General features: G+C 44.5%; 1 long non-coding RNA gene across 1 annotated transcript in view; it reads left to right on the forward strand.

The window, feature by feature from the left end:
- The window catches only part of LOC137519607 (uncharacterized), a 63,974-nt gene that overhangs the window by 41,674 nt on the left and 696 nt on the right, over positions 1–21,604 (forward strand). The window contains exon 2 of the long non-coding RNA XR_011021030.1: positions 19,401–19,545. This is a non-coding gene — a long non-coding RNA (uncharacterized lncRNA). The remainder of the gene's footprint in view (positions 1–19,400; positions 19,546–21,604) is intronic.

Raw genomic sequence — 21,604 nt, forward strand, 5'->3', positions numbered from 1 at the left:
GGCTGAATTATTTAAAGAGAAACCGTGACCAAGAATTGAACTTCATCCCAATCAGTAGCTGATACTCCATTTTACATGAGAAATCTACTCCTTGTAACGATTGGTGTCAGCAACACAGATTTTTTCTGATTATTGGTGATCTGCAGTATCACCAATAATACAGATGCTATACCTGATTATGCATGATCTGCAGAATCACCAATAATGCTAGTATAGCTAGACACAGGACACCCAATGTGATATAGTGTTTGGTGCAACAATAATCAGAGAAGTTATCTCCCGTGAGGCGGGAGATACAGACACTACTGCAACCAAGGATTCCCTGAGCAGCAGGGAATCAGACTGCACTGCAGCCAGTGGACCCCTGAGGGGCAGGGTCGCACTGACAGGACTTGCCAGATAATCTCCTGAAGAGCAGGAAATACAGACTGTACTGCAGCCAAGAATTCCCTGAGGGAAAGGGAATTCAGATAGTACTGCGGCCAGTCTACACCTGAGGAGTATGAACCACTGACTGGGCTGCAAAGGTGATAGTTGGTGGAGTGAGCGATCATGATAGAACTGCAGCAGAGGATTCCCTGAGGAGCAGGTAATCAGATGGTACTGCAGCCAGTGGACACCTGAGGAGCAGGAACCATTGACTGGACTGCTAGGGGGATAACTGATTGAATGAGAGATATGATCGGACTGCAGCCAGGGATTTCCTGAGGAGCAGGGAATCAGACTGTACTGCAGCCAAGGATTCCCTGAGGGCAGAGAATCAGACTGTACTGCAGCCAGTGGACTCCTAAGAGATAGAGACCACTGGCTGAGCTGCAAGATGGCCTCCTGAGGAGCAAGTGACCATAAGCCTGTGCTTGCAGCTGGTGAACACCTGAAGAGTAAGTGTCACAGATATTACAGTAAGGTTGGGTGACAGCCAGAAAGGTCAGACAAGCAAAGTCGGCAACACACGGACAGATAAAGTACAGAAACGGAAGACTGATTCGGTATCCGGGTACAGGCAATGTCGGCAACAGGTAATCAGATAGGCGGAGGTACCGAATCAGTAAGCAGGAGAGTGGTCAGGAAAGCCAGAGATCATAACAGATAACAGAATATATATATCAATCCTAGTCTTAGGTGTGAGATCCTTGGTCTTAACACCTGGGAACTAGTCTAACAGATAAACAGTAGCAATGTAGCAATCTCCTAGTCTTAGGTGTGAGGTCCTTGGTCTCAACACCTGGGAACTATTTTAACAGATAATCAGTAGCAATGTAACAATCTCCTAGTCTTAGGTGTGAGGTCCTTGGTCTCAACACCTGGGAACTAGTCTAACAATACAATAATACTTTAAAGACTATCACCGGAATCTGACTAAGTGTGAATTCCCAGCTCCGGCTGGTTCTAACACACTGTAAGATCTGACTGGGGTCTGAGCGCTCACACGTAAGCTTTCGCAACAGCAGACAACTTGCAACTGACAGGCAAGTCCTATATATACCCAGAGCGCTCCACAGCGCCGCCCCAGTCACTGAGCCAATCCGGAACCTAGCTGGAGTCAGCTGATCGGCATGGTCAGCTGACTCCCCTTCTGCTAGCATAAAGGTCCTGTCGCGCGCGCGTAGCTCTCAATCTGTGTGCACTAGAAGGACCAGGCGAACCAGCAGCATGTTGCTGTGCGGCAGAAGCCGCCGGCTGGAACGCGGAGATAGCCGCCATGCCGCTTGCCCACGCGGCGGCATCTCCGCTATTCATTACACTCCTTTTCACAAACGGATCATCAGGGGGCTCTGTATGGCTGATATTGTGGTGAAGCCCCTCCCACAGGAGACTGTGAGGACCATGGTCCTGGCAGTTTCCTGTCTGTGAACCTCATTGCATTGTGGGAAATAGCAGTTTACAGCTGTTTCCAACTGCCAAAAAAGCAAGCAGCAGCTACATCACCTGCCAGCATTAAAAATGTCACCATGTGATAAATGTCAGAATGTAAATCAGGGAGAGGAAAGATTTTACAATAGGCAAACACTGACTAAATCATTTATACATAATTATTGTAAAAATGAAGCACTTTTTATTACATCATTTTCACTGGAGTTCCTCTTTAAGTGTCGACTCGTCAGTTTGCGTCAGTTTGTGGCTGTGCTGTGATGTCACATTCCTCCACCTTCTGTGGAATATAGTTCTGCCTTCTTAAAACAGAAGGTATTTGCTATCATTCAGCTTTAAAGGACCACTATCGTAAAAAAAAGTAGGCAGTTAAAAATCTGACAGAACCGACAAGTTTTAGGCCAGTCCATCTCCTCATGGGGATTCTCAGGGTTTTCTTGGTTTTCAACAGCATTTCCTGAACAGTAGTTTAACTGCCAAAATAGTAAGATACCAGTCAGCCTCCCTACCCACTTGCACACTATTTGTCAGACTTTGAAACTGCTGTTCAGGAAATGCTGTTGAAAACAAAGAAAACCCTGAGAATCCCCCATGAGGAGATGGAGTGGCTCAAAACCTAACGCTTCGGTCAGATTTTAACTGCCTATGTTTTTTCGCGATAGTGGTCCTTTAAGTGAGCAACTGTGGTTTCCCATGATGCATCACTCCTGAATATGCAAATCATCTCTTTATGCCCCTGAAAGCCAGATACACATCCAGAAATGCTGATGTATGGTGAGCCTATAGCCTTTACATTTTACAGATTTCAATCAGAGTGGAATCTATCTGTTGTTGGTCTAGTACAGCGATGGCGAACCTATGGCACGCGTGCCAGACCCAGCACAAGTAGTCGAATCTGCTGCGCCATGTCCTGCATGAAATCCTTGGCGTCTACTAGACGCAGAGCCAGTTCATAGCCTTCAGCCCCGCTCCAGCCTGCATAGTCTTCCGGCAGGCAGAGCAGGGCTACGGGAAGATGGCGTCTGAAGCCCTGTACTGGAGACTATTTGTGTCTCCAGTACAGGGCTTCGGGCGCCATCTAGCCCTGCTCTCTGCCTGTCAGCACGAGAGATATGTAGGAGGATCGTCCGGGGAGCTGCGCGCCAGAGGCCGGCTGAGAGAGGAGACTTCTGTCAGGTGAGTAAATTCATTTTTTGCAGGTGAAATGTTGCTCACATCGTGTTATTTTCTGGGGAAATGTGGCTGACTGCATTTATTTTCTGGTGAAATGTGGCCCACATTGCGTTATTTTCTGGTGAAAAGTGGCTGACTGCGTTTTTTTTTTCTGGTGAAATGTGTCCCACATTGCGTTATTTTCTGGTGAAATGTGCCTACATTGCGTTATTTTCTGGTGAAATGTGGCCCACATTGCGTTATTTTCTGGTGAAATGTGGCCCACTGCATTTATTTTCTGGTGAAATGTGGCCCACTGCATTTATTTGCTGGTGAAATGTGGCCCACATTGCGTTATTTTCTGGTGAAATGTGGCCCACTGCGTTTATTTTCTGGTGAAATGTTGCCCACTGCGTTATTTTCTGGTGAAATGTGCCTACATTGCGTTATTTTCTGGTGAAATGTGGCCCACATTGCGTTATTTTCTGGTGAAATGTGGCCCACTGCATTATTTTCTGGTGAAATGTTGCCCACTGCATTTATTTTCTGCTGAAATGTGACCCACTGTGTTTATTTTCTGCTGAAATGTTGCCCACATTGCGTTATTTTCTGCTGAAATGTTGCCCACATTGCGATTATTTTCTGGTGTCCGGGGTAACTGTTGCTGCATTTATTATTTAATGGTCATAGTTGGCTATGTTTGCTGCTTTGGGGTTACGGTATACTATTAAATAGCATCACACAGTTTCTGCACACCCATGATGCGAATCCTCATTTCACCACATCATGGCGGAAACACTGCTTTCTTATGCCTCGCTGTTACATCATTACGTTAGCTCCACCCATATAATGTCATGGCCATGCCCATCCCCCCCACCCCCCCCCATTGGCACTCAGTGATAAATAAGTTGATGTTGGGTCGCAGTTTGGGCACTCGGCCTCTGAAAGGTTCGCCATCACTGGTCTAGTGTATGTCCACCAATAGATTCTCCTTGTACTGCCCTCCTTCCTCCTGTGTAAACAGTGTTATCTTAGAGATACTAAACTGAAATGAACTGTTAAAAGTCAGAAAAGAGTGTCAGATCAGATGCCAGTAAAGGTAGCCATACACTTATAGATTTGCAGCAGATTCGACCATCAGATACAGTGGGATGCGAAAGTTTGGGCAACCTTGTTAATCGTCATGATTTTCCTGTATAAATCGTTGGTTGTTACGATAAAAAAAGTCAGTTAAATATATCATATAGGAGACACACACAGTGGTATTTGAGAAGTGAAATGAAGTTTATTGGATTTACTGAAGTTTATTGGATTAACAAGGTTGACCAAACTTTTGCATCCCACTGTAGATTTCTGTCAGAGGCCTGTCAAGTCGAATCTAACAGGAATCGATCTGATCTGTGCCACACAATAGGAACAGATTTCCAATAGATTTTAGGATGAATTCAAATCGATCTAAATGCATTAATGGACTGTTAGATCGAATGCAACTCTATGGGTCATCGATCTGCTGCCAGCAGCAGATCCACCCAGATTTTTCATCCTGTCAGATAAATCAAATCCATCAAAATCGATTGAGATCGGTCGCAAATTCGATATATAGATTTGATAGAATTGATTTCCGATCGATTCCATAGAACCGATGGATCGATGGCTGAAATCGACCAGTGTATGGGCCTGGCCACTTAATGCCATTTTCAGAACAGTAATGCTAGGTACACACTATGCAATTTTTTGACATATTTACTGTCAGATCGATTATTTCCAACATGTCCGATCTGATTTCTGATTTTTTCGATCGATTTTCCATTCACTTGGATGAAAAATCGTTAAAAAAAATTGATTGGAAATCAGATTGCACATGTTGGAAATAATTGATTTGACAGTAAATCTGTCAGAAAATTGCATCGTGTGTACCTAGCGTGTAGTGGCTGCCCACACAATGCAGAGAAACTGCCGTCTGGAGCTCTGACCATGACCAACTAGGTTAGATGGCAATGGGCATTAGTAAAATTATGTTATTGAGGTATGCAGACGATGGTAACGGCATGTAGAGCACAGTGCAATGGAAAGCAATGGGGCCTACCACAATTACTGCGTCACGTTGCGCTGGAAGTGCCCAATCGTCTGCCAAGCCTCCACAAAGGCAACAGTGGATTACTGTCGGACTTCTGCAGCAACGTGGTGGTGGAAGTAATGTAAGTCAAAGGGCGACGTAGAAATAAATGTTTAAATATGTTGGCAGTGGTGGTGCAGCGCGCATGCGCGGAACAATGGGAATACGACGCAAAAACCCGGGAATCCCAGAAACGTACTTCTTGTTCAGCAGCGAGAACATCACTAAGCGAGGGGCGTGCAGGAGGCGGCGCTATGCATATGACACAGTCAGGTACTCTGTAGGAATGACATTTTGTGCGTTGCGGTGCAATGGGGCGGAGCATCGCTCCACAAATGCACTGGCAAGGTGTAAAACTGGGCTTAAAGAATAGCTTGACTGAATATACTGTAAGTTTGTGAATAAATTGCTTAATTTTACAATATTCATTTATAAGTTATGTAGACAATGTTTGCCCATCATGAAATCTTACCTCGCCCTGAATATACATCCTTAAAGGGGCCCCCTGCAGCTGTCATGTCCCACGCCGTCCTTTTACGATCCTCCGTTCCCCACCGCCAGCACAGGTCTATTATTCGTCTAAATAGACGAATAGTGCTCGCTCCTGTGTGCGTCATCGGGAGCTTACTGCGCAGGCGCAGTATGAAGTTTTCTTGTAGTGCGCCTGCGCCGTAAGCTCCCGATGACGCGCGCGGAAGCGAGCACATGCGCGGTCTCGGCCGCGCAGCTGCATTTGGAACAGATGCCGAATTAGACCAGGACCAGCAACGGGGAACAGAGGATCGCTAGAGGACGGCGCGGGACATGACAGCTGCAGGGGGCCGATAGGAGCCCCAGGTAAGTGTCCATTTTTGTTTTTTTTTTAACGCTCACAAAGCCCCTTTAAAGCTAATGTGAACCTACAAAATAAAAAATAAATCAACCAGATATTTACCTAAGGAGAGGGAAGGCTCTGAGTCCTATAAAGCTTTCCCACTCCTCTCACGGTCCGTCCGGTCATTCCAGCACTGGGTCCCCATTTGAATCCCATCTCGATGGAGGCTTCGGAAGTCTTCAGGAGCAGAGTGCTCACAAAGACGGGGCTTTGTACTGCAGCTGCGTGGACGAGAGAGAGAGGGCGCTCCCATGTGCGCAGTATGGAGCCGTCCATCTTTGGGAGCACTCAGGCTCCTGAAGACTTCTGAATCCTCCTTTAGCGGCATAGAGCACCATTTGACCAAATGCTACTGCTACCGGGGGAGCCAGCACTGGAACGCGGGGACCGTGAGAGGAGAGGGAAGGATCTATAGGACCCAGAGCCTTCCCTCTTCTTAGGAAAGTATCTGGTTGATATTTTTTTTTTTTTTTGTAGGTTCACATTAGCTTTAAATTTACTTAATTTAGGCCCAGTGCACACCAAAACCGCTAGCAGATCCGCAATACGCTAGCGGTTTTGGGAGCTGATTTCAGAGCGATTCTAGGTATGTTTAGAGAGGTTTTCTAAACATACCTAGCGGTTTTGCGTGCGTTTTTGTGTAGCAGATTACACATATTGTTACAGTAAAAGCTGTTACAGAACAGCTACTGTAACAAAAATGCCTGGCAAACCGCTCTGAACTAGCGTTTTTCAGAGCGGTTTGCGTTTTTCCTATACTTTACATTGAGGACGAAACGCTTCTGAAAACCGCAAATGCGCAGCAGGAGGCGCGTTTGCGGCTTGGCAAAAAACGCAAACCGCCGGTGTGCACCATCCCATTGCAATACATTAGCCAAGCGTTTTTAGAGGCGGATGCGGCCGGCGGATCGCTCCAAAAAACGCTCGGTGTGCACTGGGCCTTAGTGAGATGTGACATCACTGAGTGCTCTGTGGAAGACGGCTGCGTGATATTATTACCTGGGCTAAACATCATTGGGAGGGCGGGTTTACATAACAATATACAGCAATAATTAGATATAAGAATAATTTCTTATGCAGAAACCAGAATATTTAAAGGAGTTATCAGGCATTCTTTTTTAAAAAAGCTTTACGCATCTGGGGCTTTCTCCAGCCCCTTGCAGCCAACTGTCCCACGCCGACCGCTCTGCTCTCCGCAGCCGCCCTGGTCTCCGCTCACGGTGCAGAGGCTGACCCCGAGGTCGTCCGCACTGCGCCTGCGCGAACCGCCGCTGTTAATCAAGCCCATGTTGTACGTGGCTTACTAGCCACATACAACTTGGGCTTCATTGACAACGGTGGTTCACGCAGGCGCAGTAAGGATGACTTCGGGGTCAGCCTCTGCACCGTGCACGGAGACTGGGACAGTGGCGGAGAGCGGTCGGTGTGGGACAGTCGGCTGCAAGGGGCTGGAGAAAGCCCCAGGTGAGTAAAGCTTTTTTTTTTTTTTTTAAATGCCTGATAACTCCTTAAACCACTTGCCGACCGCGCGCTCATACCGCGCGTCGGCAAAGTGGCAGCTGCAGGACCAGCGACGCAGTTCTGCGTCGCCGGCTGCAGGCTAATTAATCAGGAAGCAGCCGCTCGCGCGAGCGGCTGCTTCCTGTCAATTCACGGCAGGGGGGCTCCGTGAATAGCCTGCGGGCCGCCGATCGCGGCTCGCAGGCTAAATGTAAACACAAGCGGAAATAATCCGCTTTGTTTACATTGTACGGCGCTGCTGCGCAGCAGCGCCGTAAGGCAGATCGGCGATCCCCGGCCAATCAGCGGCCGGGGATCGCCGCCATGTGACAGGGGACAGCCTGTCACTGGCTGCACAGGACGGATAGCGTCCTGTGCAGCCCAGATTGCCAGGGGGGACAGGGATGAGAGGGAGGGGGGGAATTTCGCTGCCGAGGGGGGCTTTGAGGTGCCCCCCCCCCCCCCCCCGCAACACCCAGGCAGGCAGGAGCGATCAGACCCCCCCAGCACATCATCACCCTAGTGGGGAAAAAAGGGGGGTGATCTGGTCGCTCTGCCTGCACCCTGATCTGGGCTGGGGGCTGCACAGCCCACCCAGCACAGATCAGCTAAAACAGCGCTGGTCCTTAAGGGGGGGTAAAGGGTGGGTCCTCAAGTGGTTAAGATAAAAATGATTATCCTGAATAATTTATTACGATGTACTATATGTCCTTCCACTGAACTATTATTTTTGCCTCATTAAAAATTCTTCATTTCACAATGTCTTTTATTTTTTTTCTCTAGATTTATGTGTGAACTGAACTGACAATTTGTTCTAAATAATAGTAATTCTGTCAGTGAAAAATCTGCATTTCTTTTTATCAGTAGCAGTTATGTAGCTCCTGCACAGCAATGTGCCCAGTCATGCTCAAATTACAGGTGTGTCCTGTTTAATGATATGATTCATGAACCGTGATTTATAAATAGAAAGGTCTATCAGTCCTCACAAGCCTTCATTCATTGCATCATCTGTCTGAGGCTGAGCACTGATCACTTCCATAAAACCAAAGACCGCCTCAACTGCTGCAGATCCCACAAAAGCAACACGGCTCTTATTAGCCATAGGCCTAGTGCACACCAAAAACTGCTAGCAGATCCGCAAAACGCTTTTGAAGGAGATTTCAGAGTGATGCTAGGCATGTTGAAGCTTTGTTCACACTACAAATCGCTAAACGCAAATGCTGAGCGTTTTTCTGGCGTTTTCCTCAATAGTATTTTGAGCGTTTTTTAACTGTATGGGATAGGGTTTTTCTGCGTTTTCCAGCGTTTTGCGTTTAGCGATTTTACTACACATGTGTCGCTCTCCCGTACAGGAAATGGCCACTACACAGGAAACAGAGGTGTTTTAAGGGTAAACTGCAGTGTTTTATAGGTAATCTGCAATATTTACTGAGTAAAAGCGCAGGAAAAACGCTGATTATTGTGAACAGCCCAGCGCTTCTGGGGCGAATTTGAAGCGCTTCTATCTTTAATATTGAAGCGCTAATCGCTCAAAATCACTCAGAAATGGTGCAGGTTACGCATTTGCGTTTCAGCTAATCGCTGAAAAACGCAAAATGCTTAAATGAGAACAGCTACATATACTTAACATTGACCAAGCGCTTTTCAAAACGCTAACGATTTCCAGCGATGCTGAAATCACCTGAAAAGCGCTCTAGTGTGAATGGGCCCTTAGAGAGGTTTTCTAAACATGCCTAGTGGTTTTTTTTAGCGTTTTTGTGCAGCAGATTTCATATATTGTCACGGTAAAGCTGTTACTGAACAGCTAATGTAACAAAAACGCCTGGAAAACCGCTCTGATCTAGCGTTTTTCAGAGCGGTTTTCCACTTTCCTTTACTTTAACATTAAGGCAGAAACGCCTCAGAAATCTCAAAAATGCTGCAGCCCCCGAGTTTGCGTTTGTGGAAAAAAACGAACTGCTGTGGTGTGCACCAGCCCATTGAAATACATTAGCCAAGCAGTTTTCAAACTGCTAGCGTTTTTAAAAATGCTCCAGAACCGCTCTGGTGTGTGCACCATCCCATAGACTAGTTAAGGATTTGTGTTTTAAAGAACAAGTGACACTGATGCTAACCTAGAAATAAAAAAACACACATATATAAGTAGATAAATACTAGTTCTACTTACATAACAGATGTATTGCACTGTCCACGTTATAATTAATTTTATAAAGGAAAAGCAGAGAATCCTATTCTGCGATTCCTGACATCATTTCCTCTCTCACTCTTTTTTTCTCCTCTTGCTAATTGTGTATTCGTTACCCTCCTCCCAGAGTCTTCAGACACTCCCACTGAGGTCTATACTAGGAAGTGCACTGTCTTATGTCATTAGAAGGAGGGGGAAATAAAGGGAAGAGGAGGACTATATTTTAGATAAAAAAAAAACAGCATGCAGCCATTTGGCAATGGCAATTAAAGGGCCAGTGTTCCGAAGATATGTGATAACTCCAAACCATAACAGCACAAAAAAAGTTTTAAAAGTTTTGAATGCAGGATTAGCATTTTTATCACTTAATACACTCAGACCAGTTGCTATTGAGCTTTGATTTTTATGGTGACAATCTCAGAGGAACTCCAGTGAAAGTAATGTAATGAACAAAAGTGCTTAATTTTTACCATAATTATGTATGACTTACTCAGTGTTTGCCCATTGTAAAATCTTTCCTCTCCCTGCTTTACATTCTGACATTTATCATATGGTGACATTTTTACTGCTGGCAGGTGAATTCAGTGGAAGTAGCTGCTGCTTGCTTTTTTGGCAGTTGGAAACAGCTGTTATTTACCACAATGCAACAAGGCTCCCACAGTGTAATGTCAGCACCATGGTCCTGACATCACACTGTGGGAGATATTTCTCATGGGAAAGGGGGTATCAGGTACCGATTGGGATGAAGTTCAATCCTTGGTTATGGTTTCTCTTTAAATTCACATTTGGTGTGGAACATGGATGGATCATACAGGTGTGCATCAATGGTATAATTTTTAGTGATCAGATTATACAAGTCTGCAAAATAAAACATTTTCCGAGCTGTTTTGGTCATTCCACATCATCTTTATGTTTTTTTGGTGCACTGAATCCGAAAATGACCTCCATTTTGTCATAGGACATCACGTTTCCTGACAATTTATGGAACTATGTTAACTAAGGCAATACCTCAAAATAAATGGAAATAGACTTATAAAATTAAAGTTGTATTACAATTTTTTCATGAAAATCCTTATTTGAACTGAAATGAGTTCACCTACACCAGAGGTTCCCAAACTTTTTCGGTCAAGGGCCGGGTCAACATACTTCAGACTGCAGGGGGGCCGGAACATACATAACATGCCTGGAGGAGAACTCCCAGCAGCAGCCAATTAGTCGTGCGTCGCTCGAAGAACGTCTTTGTGCACCAGACAGTGAAGCATATACAGGTGACAACCTGCCGTCCAATTGGACAGCAGTGTCACCTGATGCAGAATTGGATTGGTAGCCAGCAAATAACTGCTTGCTGGCTTCTATAGTATGTGGATGGGTGGTGCCAGCACTGCTATTCTATATGTGGGACACCGATATTTAAAGGTACAGTGGGCTACATCTATAAGTTACACATTTTGTGTTTGGATGGCCAGTGAAAAAGCCTCAGGGGGCCGCATTCGGCCCGCGGGCCTTAGTTTGAGGACCACTGACCTACACACTAAACTGGACCCTTGTTCCCTGTGAGGCTTCTCTTGGTGCATTTGCGCTTGTGAGTATAATCTGGAATGTCTCTCTGAGGCATCCAACAGCAGTCTGCCATCATTGTAATGCTCCATTTTCCCAGGTATCTCCTCTAAAAGAGGGACATTTAGGAGCTATGAAAGTAGTCAACGTGAGACTGGAAGAAATGCACTTTCAAACTCATCAGGCAACCTAAAGCTTGAAATGCTTTCTTTTTGTAGTGAGGATCTTTGTTATAGCCTAAAAATTTCTGTACGACTTCTATAAATGCAATCCACCCGTCTTTTTGAGGATCCAAAAATGTTAAAAATGTGATAAATTTGAAGACCGTTTTGCATTTTGTGGCAAATCGTGACATCTAGGAGGTTTTTTCAATGCTTTATTTGTTAAGTACCAAAATACATGGAAATGTGAAGAAAATAATCAAATAGCTTTTTAGTCGCAGACCTATGTATATACCTCCCAACCTTTTGAGATAAGAAAGAGGGACACTTTAAGACATGCCCCTGCCACATCTTTAACCACGCCCCCTCCACTCCCCTTGTAATGCATATAACTAAAATTCATGAGCATAATATGTAATTTTAGTATTCAAAAACCACACTGGTCCTTTCTTAATCACTAGTTTTGTTTTTCTTCAGGTTTGCTTTAATGGGAATAAAAAAAAAAAAAAATCAGCCAGATACTTACCTAAGGAGGGGGAAGGCTCTGGGTCCTATAGAGCTTTTCCGCTCCTCTCCCGGTCCCCTCCATTAAGTGCTGGCTCCCTAGTGTGAATCTCCCACCGTGGGGGACTTCGGAAGTCTTTGGGAGCCTAGTCCTCCAGAAGACAGGCAGCTTCATACTGCGCACGAGAGTGTGCGAGTGAGCGGCCCGTCTTCAGGAGCACTCGGGCTCCCAAAGACTTTAGAAGCGGCGGAGAGAGAGATCATTACTTCTACCAGGGAGCCAGCACTGGCATGCAGACGGGGAGAGGGGAGGGAAGGCTTTATAGGACCCAGAGCCTTCCCCTCCTTAGGTAAGTATGTATCTGGCTTATTTTTTATATCGATTCTCATTGTTAACAAATCTAGGTCAGTTCTTTAGGATATCTCTTGTTCTTCAAAGATTTCCACCTTGATGGCTCCTTAGCAAGCCGAGTCCTTAGTGTAAATAATAACAGAGATATCTATTGATGGATGAGGCCTACACGACCAGGCATGATATTATTCCATGTATTATTAATCCCTTCTAGTATCATTGGAGCAGTTAAATACTGAGAATTATAAACTGCAGGCAATGGTTTTAATGGATGACTCATTAATAAATAATAATTATATCGATTTTTTTTCGTACTGAGAAAGATTTATTAACGTCAGCACAATTTACAGAGTAATCTCGCTGCACAAAGATGAGCATATGTGTGTGTATACCGTATATCTATATTTACTAGCCGGTCGCCCGGCGTTGCCCGGGTATGTATTCGGCTAGTGTTGGCACTTTTTCTAATCCTAACACACAATTACTTAATTACTCAATGACCTAGTTTGTGAGCTTTGTGGTCTTTGGCATCAATTATTTGCATTGAAATGAAATAAATCTATTTGGCTGTGGCTCCACCTCCTTTTCTGAATTTGAACCGCAGTCACCAAAAGGCCAACTGTACCAGGTTTGAGGCTAATACCATTAATGCTGGGGATACATGGTACGTTTCTGTACCGTGTATCGACCAGCTGATCCGGCCAGCTGATAATATTCAGCTGGCCCGATCAAGCCGCTCGACTGCCGCCCGCTCGATCCCTGCTGGAGGACAATGCCAGGGAATCGAGCAGCTGATTAGGAAGCGCCAGCGGGGGCGAGCGGCAATCGATACGCGCGGACGAGCGGGGATGCGGCTGGGGTGTATTCGACCCGTGCATTCCCAGCATAACAGTGCAAGAATGGCAGCAATTAAATATTTCCACTTGAAAATCAATAGGTGAATTTTGATTGGCTTTTGTAAGCTCCACCCACTTTTCTGAATATTAATCCCAGTCACCCAGTGACCAACTGTGCAAAGTTTGAGAACCCTGCCATTAACAGTGTAAGAATGGCTGCAGTTTACATTTTCCCAGTGAAATTTGTATTTGTCTCCACCCACTTTTTGGTTATGGGAATAAAAAGTTTCCTATACTTTCCAGGTAATGTACTATGTGTGTGCCAAATTTTATTCAAATCCAATCAGCCATTTTTGCGTGATCGAGTAACAAACATCCAAACATCCGAACTTTCCCATTTATAATATTAGTAGGATATATATATACTGTATATAAAGGCTCTTAATGCAACTTCAGTATCTCACAAAATTCAGTGCACCTCTCACATTTTTGTGAATTATTATATACGTTATACCTTTCAATGGGACAATACTGGAGATATGACACTTTGATACATTGTAAAACAGGGCCATTCCTAGCCTATTCCTCACCCCAGGCAAACAGTCCTGTGTCAACCCCCCCCCCCTCAAAAAAACCCAAATGTGCACACAATAAAGAGTATAAACCATGTGCCATATAAGAAGACAGACAGGATGGTCGCACAGGCACAGCTCTGGACTCTAGCTGGGAGATGAGAGCTCAACTTCTGCGCTATACTCTGCATTTACACACTGAGCTGGAGGAGCGCAAGAGAGGGGCGGGGACAGATAGTGGCACAAGGGGACATAAGGAGGTACAGGGGGACAAGGGGAGGCACAGGGGTACAGATAGATTCACAAAGGGGGACAGAGGGAGGGAGGCCCTGGGAGACAGAAGGAGGCACAAAGGCCTGGTGCACACCAGAGGAGTTTTTCTGAGCGTTTTGAGTTTTTAAATCTGCTGCTAATGTTATCCTATGTGTCTGTGCACACTGGAGCAATGAGGTTTTGTAAAACAACCCATAGCATTACATTGGGAAGAGCTTTTGAAACCTCTAAAAGCTCTTCCCAATGTAATGCTATGGTTTTTTTTTACAAAACCTCATTGCTCCAGTGTGCACAGACACATAAGATAACATTAGCAGCAGATTTAAAAACTCAAAACGCTCAGAAAAACTCCTCTGGTGTGCACCAGGCCAAAGAAGGACAGACAGAGGCACAGGGGGACAGATGGAAGCACAAAGGGGGACAGAAGGAGTCACAAAGGGGAACAGATGGAGGCACAGGGGTGACAGAGAAAGGCATAAAGGGGGACAGAAAGATTCACAAAGGGGGACAGAAGGAGGCACAGCAGGAGGACTAAAGGAGGCACAAAGGGGACAGCCGGAGGCACAAAGACAGACAGAAGGAGTCACAAAGGGGAACAGATGTAGGCATGGGGGGGGGGGCAGAGGGTTGCACAAGAGGGGTCAGAAAGAGCAGAAGGAGGCACAAAAGGGGACAGAAGGAGGCAAAAAGTGTGACAGGAGGCACAAGAGAGGACAGAAGGAGGCCCAAAGGGGGACAGAAGGAGGCCCAAAGGGGGGCAGAAGGAGGCACAAAGGGAAGGCTGAGGGATGCATGGGGGGAGGAAGGTGGCACAGACGGACACAGTGGAGTCTGCCTGCAACTAAGCTGGACCTTGTGATGTCTGCTTGTCAGGGGTGGCGATGTGGCTGCTCCTTAGGACACCAAACTTCCAGCTGCTGCACAAGTAGCAGAAGCAGTTGATAGAACACCTGCGGGGGTGGGGCTTCATCCAGTTGGAAGTTCTTTAGGGGTGTGGCGCCAGCAGTGCCTAAATACTTAGCTTAGAGATCTTTTGCAGATGATAGCTTTTGGGGGTCACCTTTTTTTTTTTCAAAGATAAACATGGATTTTATTCCTATCAAAGCCCAATCCAATAGAAATTTTTCAAGTTTTAAATCCGTGCTGTGGATGCTGACCTAGAACTGCGAGAGGAAGAACCAGTTTCCCAATGGCTCTTTGGTCCTCTAATCCTCTTTCTATGAGATTCAGAGCTGACATCTGGCTGTAGGAAGTGTATGAAAGATTAACATCTCCACATGCCTGTCATCACCTCTGTAATGCTCACACAGAATGAGAGACTGCTCAGCCAATAAACGGCTGACAAGCCCTTTGGCTTCTGTGAGGTAACTGAGCTTCATTACTCTTCATTGTTGGTCTTGGAAGGAATCTGCGTGAAACATTCTCTGTGTGCAGGTGCCATAGTCCTTATAGCAACTGGCCGGGAATTTCTGAAATCGTGACTCATTGCACTAGGTGCAGTGACGTAGCAATAGGGGATGCAGAGGTTGTGACCGCACTGGGGCCCTGGACCAGAGGGGCCAACTAGGGGCCCTCCTTCATCCATCTTATTTGCTTTTCATTGGTTCTATGCTGGTAATAAACCAGGGGCTTAGCAATAGCCATAGAAGCCATAGCAGCCCTGGAGCAGAGAGGACCCAAGTGTAATTGATGTATTCACTATTAACTTGTGTTCATTTAGCCTCTGACTTTGTCCCAGCGTCCATGGACTTTACTAGATTACACGAGAATGTAAATTGCCCAATTAACTCCTATCCATAGGGTAGGGGCAGGTGGCATAGCTAAAGAGTGCCTACATCTGGGGGCCCTTAAAAGTTTTGCTATGGGGCCCCATAATCTCTAGCTAATGAACACCTCTATAAGTGCATTGAATAGTAGTAATCCATAACAAACTGTTTCCTTACTTAACCACTTCTCAACCACAGGGGTTTTCACCTAAAAACCACAGCATTTTTCACATTTCAGGGAGGCAAGGGTTAATAGGCTAAAGGGCCTATTTCCACTACACGCAGATTGGATGCAGAATGGATGCAGAAAAACTGACTCCAATGAATGTCTATGGGCCTGTTTCCACTACACGCAATTTTTCTGATGCAGATTTTCCCATAGGCATTCATTGGAGTCAGTTTTTCTGCATCCATTCTGCATCCAATCTGCGTGTAGTGGAAATAGGCCCTATGCCCTAATGGTGGGTATAATTTATTAAAAAAAAATCCCCTCACTAATGCTGATAACTCACTAATGCTGTCCAGTTATCTGAGATCCTCTCATGAGTGATCTCAACTGTAACAGCATAGTGACTGATACAATGTTTATAAACATTCTGAATGAATGAGCGCTGCCATTGGTTGGTAGTGCTCGATCAAAGTTGCAAGCACTTTGATCGGCTGATGTGAACACATGTTCACACCGGCCAATCACAGACCAGCGGGTGCCCAACGCGTACGCACGGCAGAGAAATAAACAGGAGTCGCTTATCTACGCCCCTGTGACCCAGGTACATTTTAAAGAGGCGTAGAAGCGTGGCAGAGGTTGTCAAGTGGTTAAATACACCTCTTGGACAATGCTGCTGTCCTTGATAGATTTTGGGGCTCCATATCAATACACAACTGACTAGGAGTCTATGAGTCCAAATATACACAGCTTATTGAAGTAGATATGCTTCAAAATGTGATCTCAACTGATGGATCCTTGCGGCAGAAGATTCTCCTGAAGAGTCACGGAGGCAACGAAACTAGTCGAGCGTTGAGCAGTGACTTGTACGTGACGGTTGGGCAGAGGTCTAGGCGATTGAGCTACAGCACTGTTCCTAGCCAACCAGTGGCCGTCACTCGGATGGAGTAGAACCCGTAAAAACTCTGGGCACTAATGTTCTGCTGTGACACGTAAGTGCGCATTTTTAATATAATCAAATTTTACATTACAGTTTTATACTATGTTAGCTTAATTGTCCTTAATTTGAGGTGATCAAGGCTATGAGCTGGAATACTGATAATCAAGGGGCAGCCTTGATGACCCTAAAGCGCTGTTGACCCCATCTGGTAGAGGGTCAAGGGAAAGGGTGTGTTCCCATCTTACTGGGTGAGGTGGTGGTATCACTATAAAGCAGAATTGGAATCTTCCACCAAGAGGATCCATCAGTTGAGATCACATTTTGAAGCATAACTACTTCAATAAGCTTTGTTTATTTGGACTCATATCCTAGTGCGCTGTGTTATTGTTCTTTTTTCATATAATTTTATTATATAGAAGCGCACCACTAGTGATTGTATTTTATAATCATTCGTTGCTATAGGTCAGCGCAATATTGTTCTTAATTGTTCTTCTTGAGTCATTGTTCTACGTCCGACCATCCTGAATGCTTACAAACAGGAAAACTTAGGAGATAAGTCATTCTACCTGTAGGGGTAACCCTACGGAAAAGTCTCCGTTATCCGGAACTCAGGCTAACGGAAGTCTCAACTAGCCGTCATGCCTGAGTGGGATAATGGGAAATGGTGCACTGTCACGTTGTGCAGGAGGGTCCTGGGAAGAGGTGGAGGACTGGAGGACAAAGTGGGAAGCCTCTCTGAAAGTCAAACTTTTCTGCCTGAGGTAACGGGGAGCATGGAGGGCAACGGACAGTGCACAGAGGTATGTACCAGCAGACAGAACATACCTTTGTACCTAGTTTAAAGAGAAACTGTAGCCAAGAATTGAACTTCATCCCAATCAGTAGCTAATACCCCCTTTTACATAAGAAATCTATTCCTTTTCACAAACGGATCATCAGGGGGCTCTGTATGGCTGATATTGTGGTGAAACCCCTCCCACAGGAAACTGTGAGGACCATGGTCCTGGGAGTTTCCTGTCTGTGAACCTCGCTGCATTGTGGGAAATAGCTGTTTACAGCTGTTTCCAACTGCCAAAAAAAACAAGCAGCATCTCCTCCCACTGACATCACCTGCCAGCAGTAAAAATGTCTCCATGTGATAAAGGTCAGTATGTAAATCAGGGAGAGGAAAAGCTTTTACAAGGGCCAACACTGACTAAATCATTTATACATAATTATTGTAAAAATGATGCACTTTTTTATTACATTATTTTCACTGGAGTTCCTCTAGAAACAATCCTTTTCGGGTTATTTGTAAGACATAACATGCAATGTCTGGATTTAGGTAAGTGATCACTCCCCTGTGTCTTTTGTTGGTGGATATATGTGATTATCATTATAATACACAAAGCACTATACAAGATAGAAGCTAGTGAGCGGTGTAGATTCCAGACGTGAGATGAACAATCAGAAGAACGCGACTCGGGGAGGGGAAGAGGCTCCATACAATGAAGCGAATGAGTAAGCAGCACACATCAAAGCAGCCATGTAAGAGAAAGTGCTGCGGCTCTCTGACAAGCACTCGTATTCTGCAGGTATTATGTGCTGGGGACGGCCAGGGGATGTCCAGTTCCTTTTCAATGCACACATTGTGCTGACGAGACAGTGGAAAAAAATGGTGGCGTTCAGTGAAAGCTCTCACAATACAGGTGCCAGGAGCCCTGCTGACGTCTGCATTCCAGGCCAGTCAATAGAACACTTTATAACTAATAAGCGGAATCTTTTGAAGAGGATGAGGCTGTGCTGAGTTATCTGTTAACAATATTCATGTACAGGTTTGTTCATTAGCCAGCCAGCCAGCTGTGGTCCTAACGTACAAGTATGCAGCCTTAAAGCACACCTGAACTGAAAAATAAAAGTCAAAATAAACATACAAATGTCATCCTTACCTCGCACGTAGTCTGCTCATCAATCCCTTTCTCCTCTCCATCGTCCTTGTTGTCCACTGTGATCAATGGTGGCAACCCCAAAACAGCCTCTGGTTTAGCACCCCATAGTATGAAACTCAGTATTTCCTATTTATAGCATGAAATTTACTACTACAAAAAAAGAACAGCATTCAAACAGTTAAACACAGCACGTTATTCTTCAGTGGAAAGCTCATTGCTTCAGTAGGCAGCTTCTGGCCTCATCAAGGTGAAAACATTATCTTTTGTTTACATTTATTTGTCAGATACATTTAGTAAACATTAGCAAACTGCCAAACTGAGCTGTACTAAGCTGAGAAGCAGAAAAAGCTGAGAAGTGATCACTAGATAGTTTTTAATATATAAATATAGCAGCTATAGAATACAATGCAATGGCATCTTTCAGAGCAGATAAACTGTACTTTGGGAATTTGTAAATAGACAATATTATTTGTGTACAAAAGCAAATATGATAACTGTATGGGTAATAAAATGTAGGAAACACATTTGTATTGAATGTTATGTCAGAGTTTAATCCCACTTTAACCAGTAGTTTTGCTTGAGCCATAGGAAAACATGGCTATTACCTTGCACATCAGTGCTTTCAGCTATAACCTTGTACTTTCAGCTATAACTGACAGCAACTGATATAATGGAAAAGGGACCTAAGGCTTTCAGCTTCCTGAGAGAAAAATCTGACAAGATCTAGTAGGAACTGGAAGGAATCTTTGTTAGAAGAAAATGGTGAGCTTCTGAGAGGAACTGATGGCGAGGTAATTGTGTAATATTCATTTAATAATACCTTTTTTTGTATAGCGCTTTTCTCCTGTCAGACTCAAAGCGCTTGCGAGGCAGCCACTAGGGCGCGCTCTATAGGCAGTAGCAGTGTTAGGGAGTCTTGCCCAAGGTCTACTACTGAATAGGTGCTGGCTTACTGAACAGGCATAGCCAAGATTTGAACCCAGGTCTCCTGTGTCAGAGGCAGAGCCCTTAACCACTACACTTTCCAGTATTTCCAGGTACATCATGTGTTTATTTGAAACAATTTTACTTGATTCAGTTTCCCTTTAAGAGGAAACAAAAAAGATAGCAGTAGAGGAAAAAATAAATCAATACATTGCAAAGTAAGAAGTATTAGAATAGAAGTTAGGTAGAAGTTAGATAAAGTAATGATTGCGACTCGCAGTGTTATTTGTTCATGTTTGATCCACCGTGAAGCTGCAGGTCCTCATCTTTACCACTGGCAGACATGAAAAAAACCCTTAGCAGCTGGAATCAGCTGTTACTTCCCACGATGCAACGAGGTTCAAAGACCGGAAACTGTCGGGGGCCCTGACTAACTGACCATGGCCCTGACTAGGGATAAGCTTCCGAATTCTGCAGAATTCAAAATTCTTACTTTGCAGTTGGAAATCAGCTTTCTGTGGCTGAAATTGGCATTCGGAATTTGGAGTGCAGAAATCGGAACTTCACAGAAAACCCCATTACTGAGACTTGGAATTTTTAGGCCAATAACAAGACTCCAATTTTTTTTCTCCTGAAATCACAAAAATTTTCACACGTAATAGTTTGGCAATTTACCAAAAACTGCATGACAAATACAATGCATTAAGATTTTCACCAGTTTATTCAGTACAGTATTTCATTTTATATTTTAAGGAATCATGCAATCATGCAGTATTTCAAGCGGTATTTGATGGATTGTTGCAATGCAGGAAAAATGAATGAAAAATGTGATACAGACACCATTTTTTTTTATTATACTGACAAGTAAACTGCAAGTCCAAGATGCATAAAATGAACATACAATTTACGGTATATCAGCTCTTTAATATTATTATTATTGAATTATAAAGCACCAGCATATTCCGTGGCGCTGTATAAAGTAAGAAACAAATATGGGGTACATAAGAATACAGACAATAGTATGCGTGCATGAAAAAAGGGCCCGACTGGATAACAAAATGGCGCCGGTGGATAACGAAATCTTAATAACGATAAATATCCTTGTCAAACTTAGTTAACGACAAATACAGCTTTAAAAACAGATAGGAGATAATAGCGAAAATACATTAACGATAAAAAAGTTATGTAATTGAACAATACAGCTTAACCCAACCGTACTCTCACACAGAACCCCCCCTGGTGGTGCCTAACCCTAACCACTCCCCTGGTGGTGCTTAAACCTAACCACTCCCCTGGGGGTGCCTAAACCTAACCACTACCCTGGTGGTGCCTAAACCTAACCACTCCCCTGGTGGCGCTTAACCCCAACCACCCCCCCCCTCCCGGTGGTTCCTAACCCCCCGCCCCCCTGGTGGTGCCTAACCCTAGCTACACCCCTGGTGGTGCCTTACCCTAACCAACCCCCTGGTGTTGCTTAAAACTAACCGCCGCCCAGGTGGTGCCTAACCCTAACCACTCCCTCTGCAGAAACATAGTAACGTTAATATCCTTGATAACGTAAAATCTGAGCATACAAACGAAATAATATGACAAAAACGATAATGTTGCAAGTTTCTAAAACGATAACATACTTCAAAAACTGTAATGTTCTAATGTTGTTAACGGTTAATTATCTGGCGCCCTTTTTTCTGCTATTTTGCATTAGCGTTTATGGTGACGCCCTTTTCATCCACCCTCAGCTGGCGCACTTTTTTCCTGCTCACCAATGGTTTACACCAATATACAAAATACAGAATTGGTACAAAATACAGTATCAGTGATTACAGTGACAAAAGTAATATGATGAATAAAATGTATAACATATTCCAAGACACAAAAAGGGTGAGAGAACCCTGCTCTTGAGAGCTTACAATCTAAAGTAATAGG

The sequence above is a fragment of the Hyperolius riggenbachi genome, chromosome 5, assembly GCF_040937935.1.
Source record: "Hyperolius riggenbachi isolate aHypRig1 chromosome 5, aHypRig1.pri, whole genome shotgun sequence".
NCBI classification, from domain to species: Eukaryota; Metazoa; Chordata; class Amphibia; order Anura; family Hyperoliidae; genus Hyperolius; species Hyperolius riggenbachi.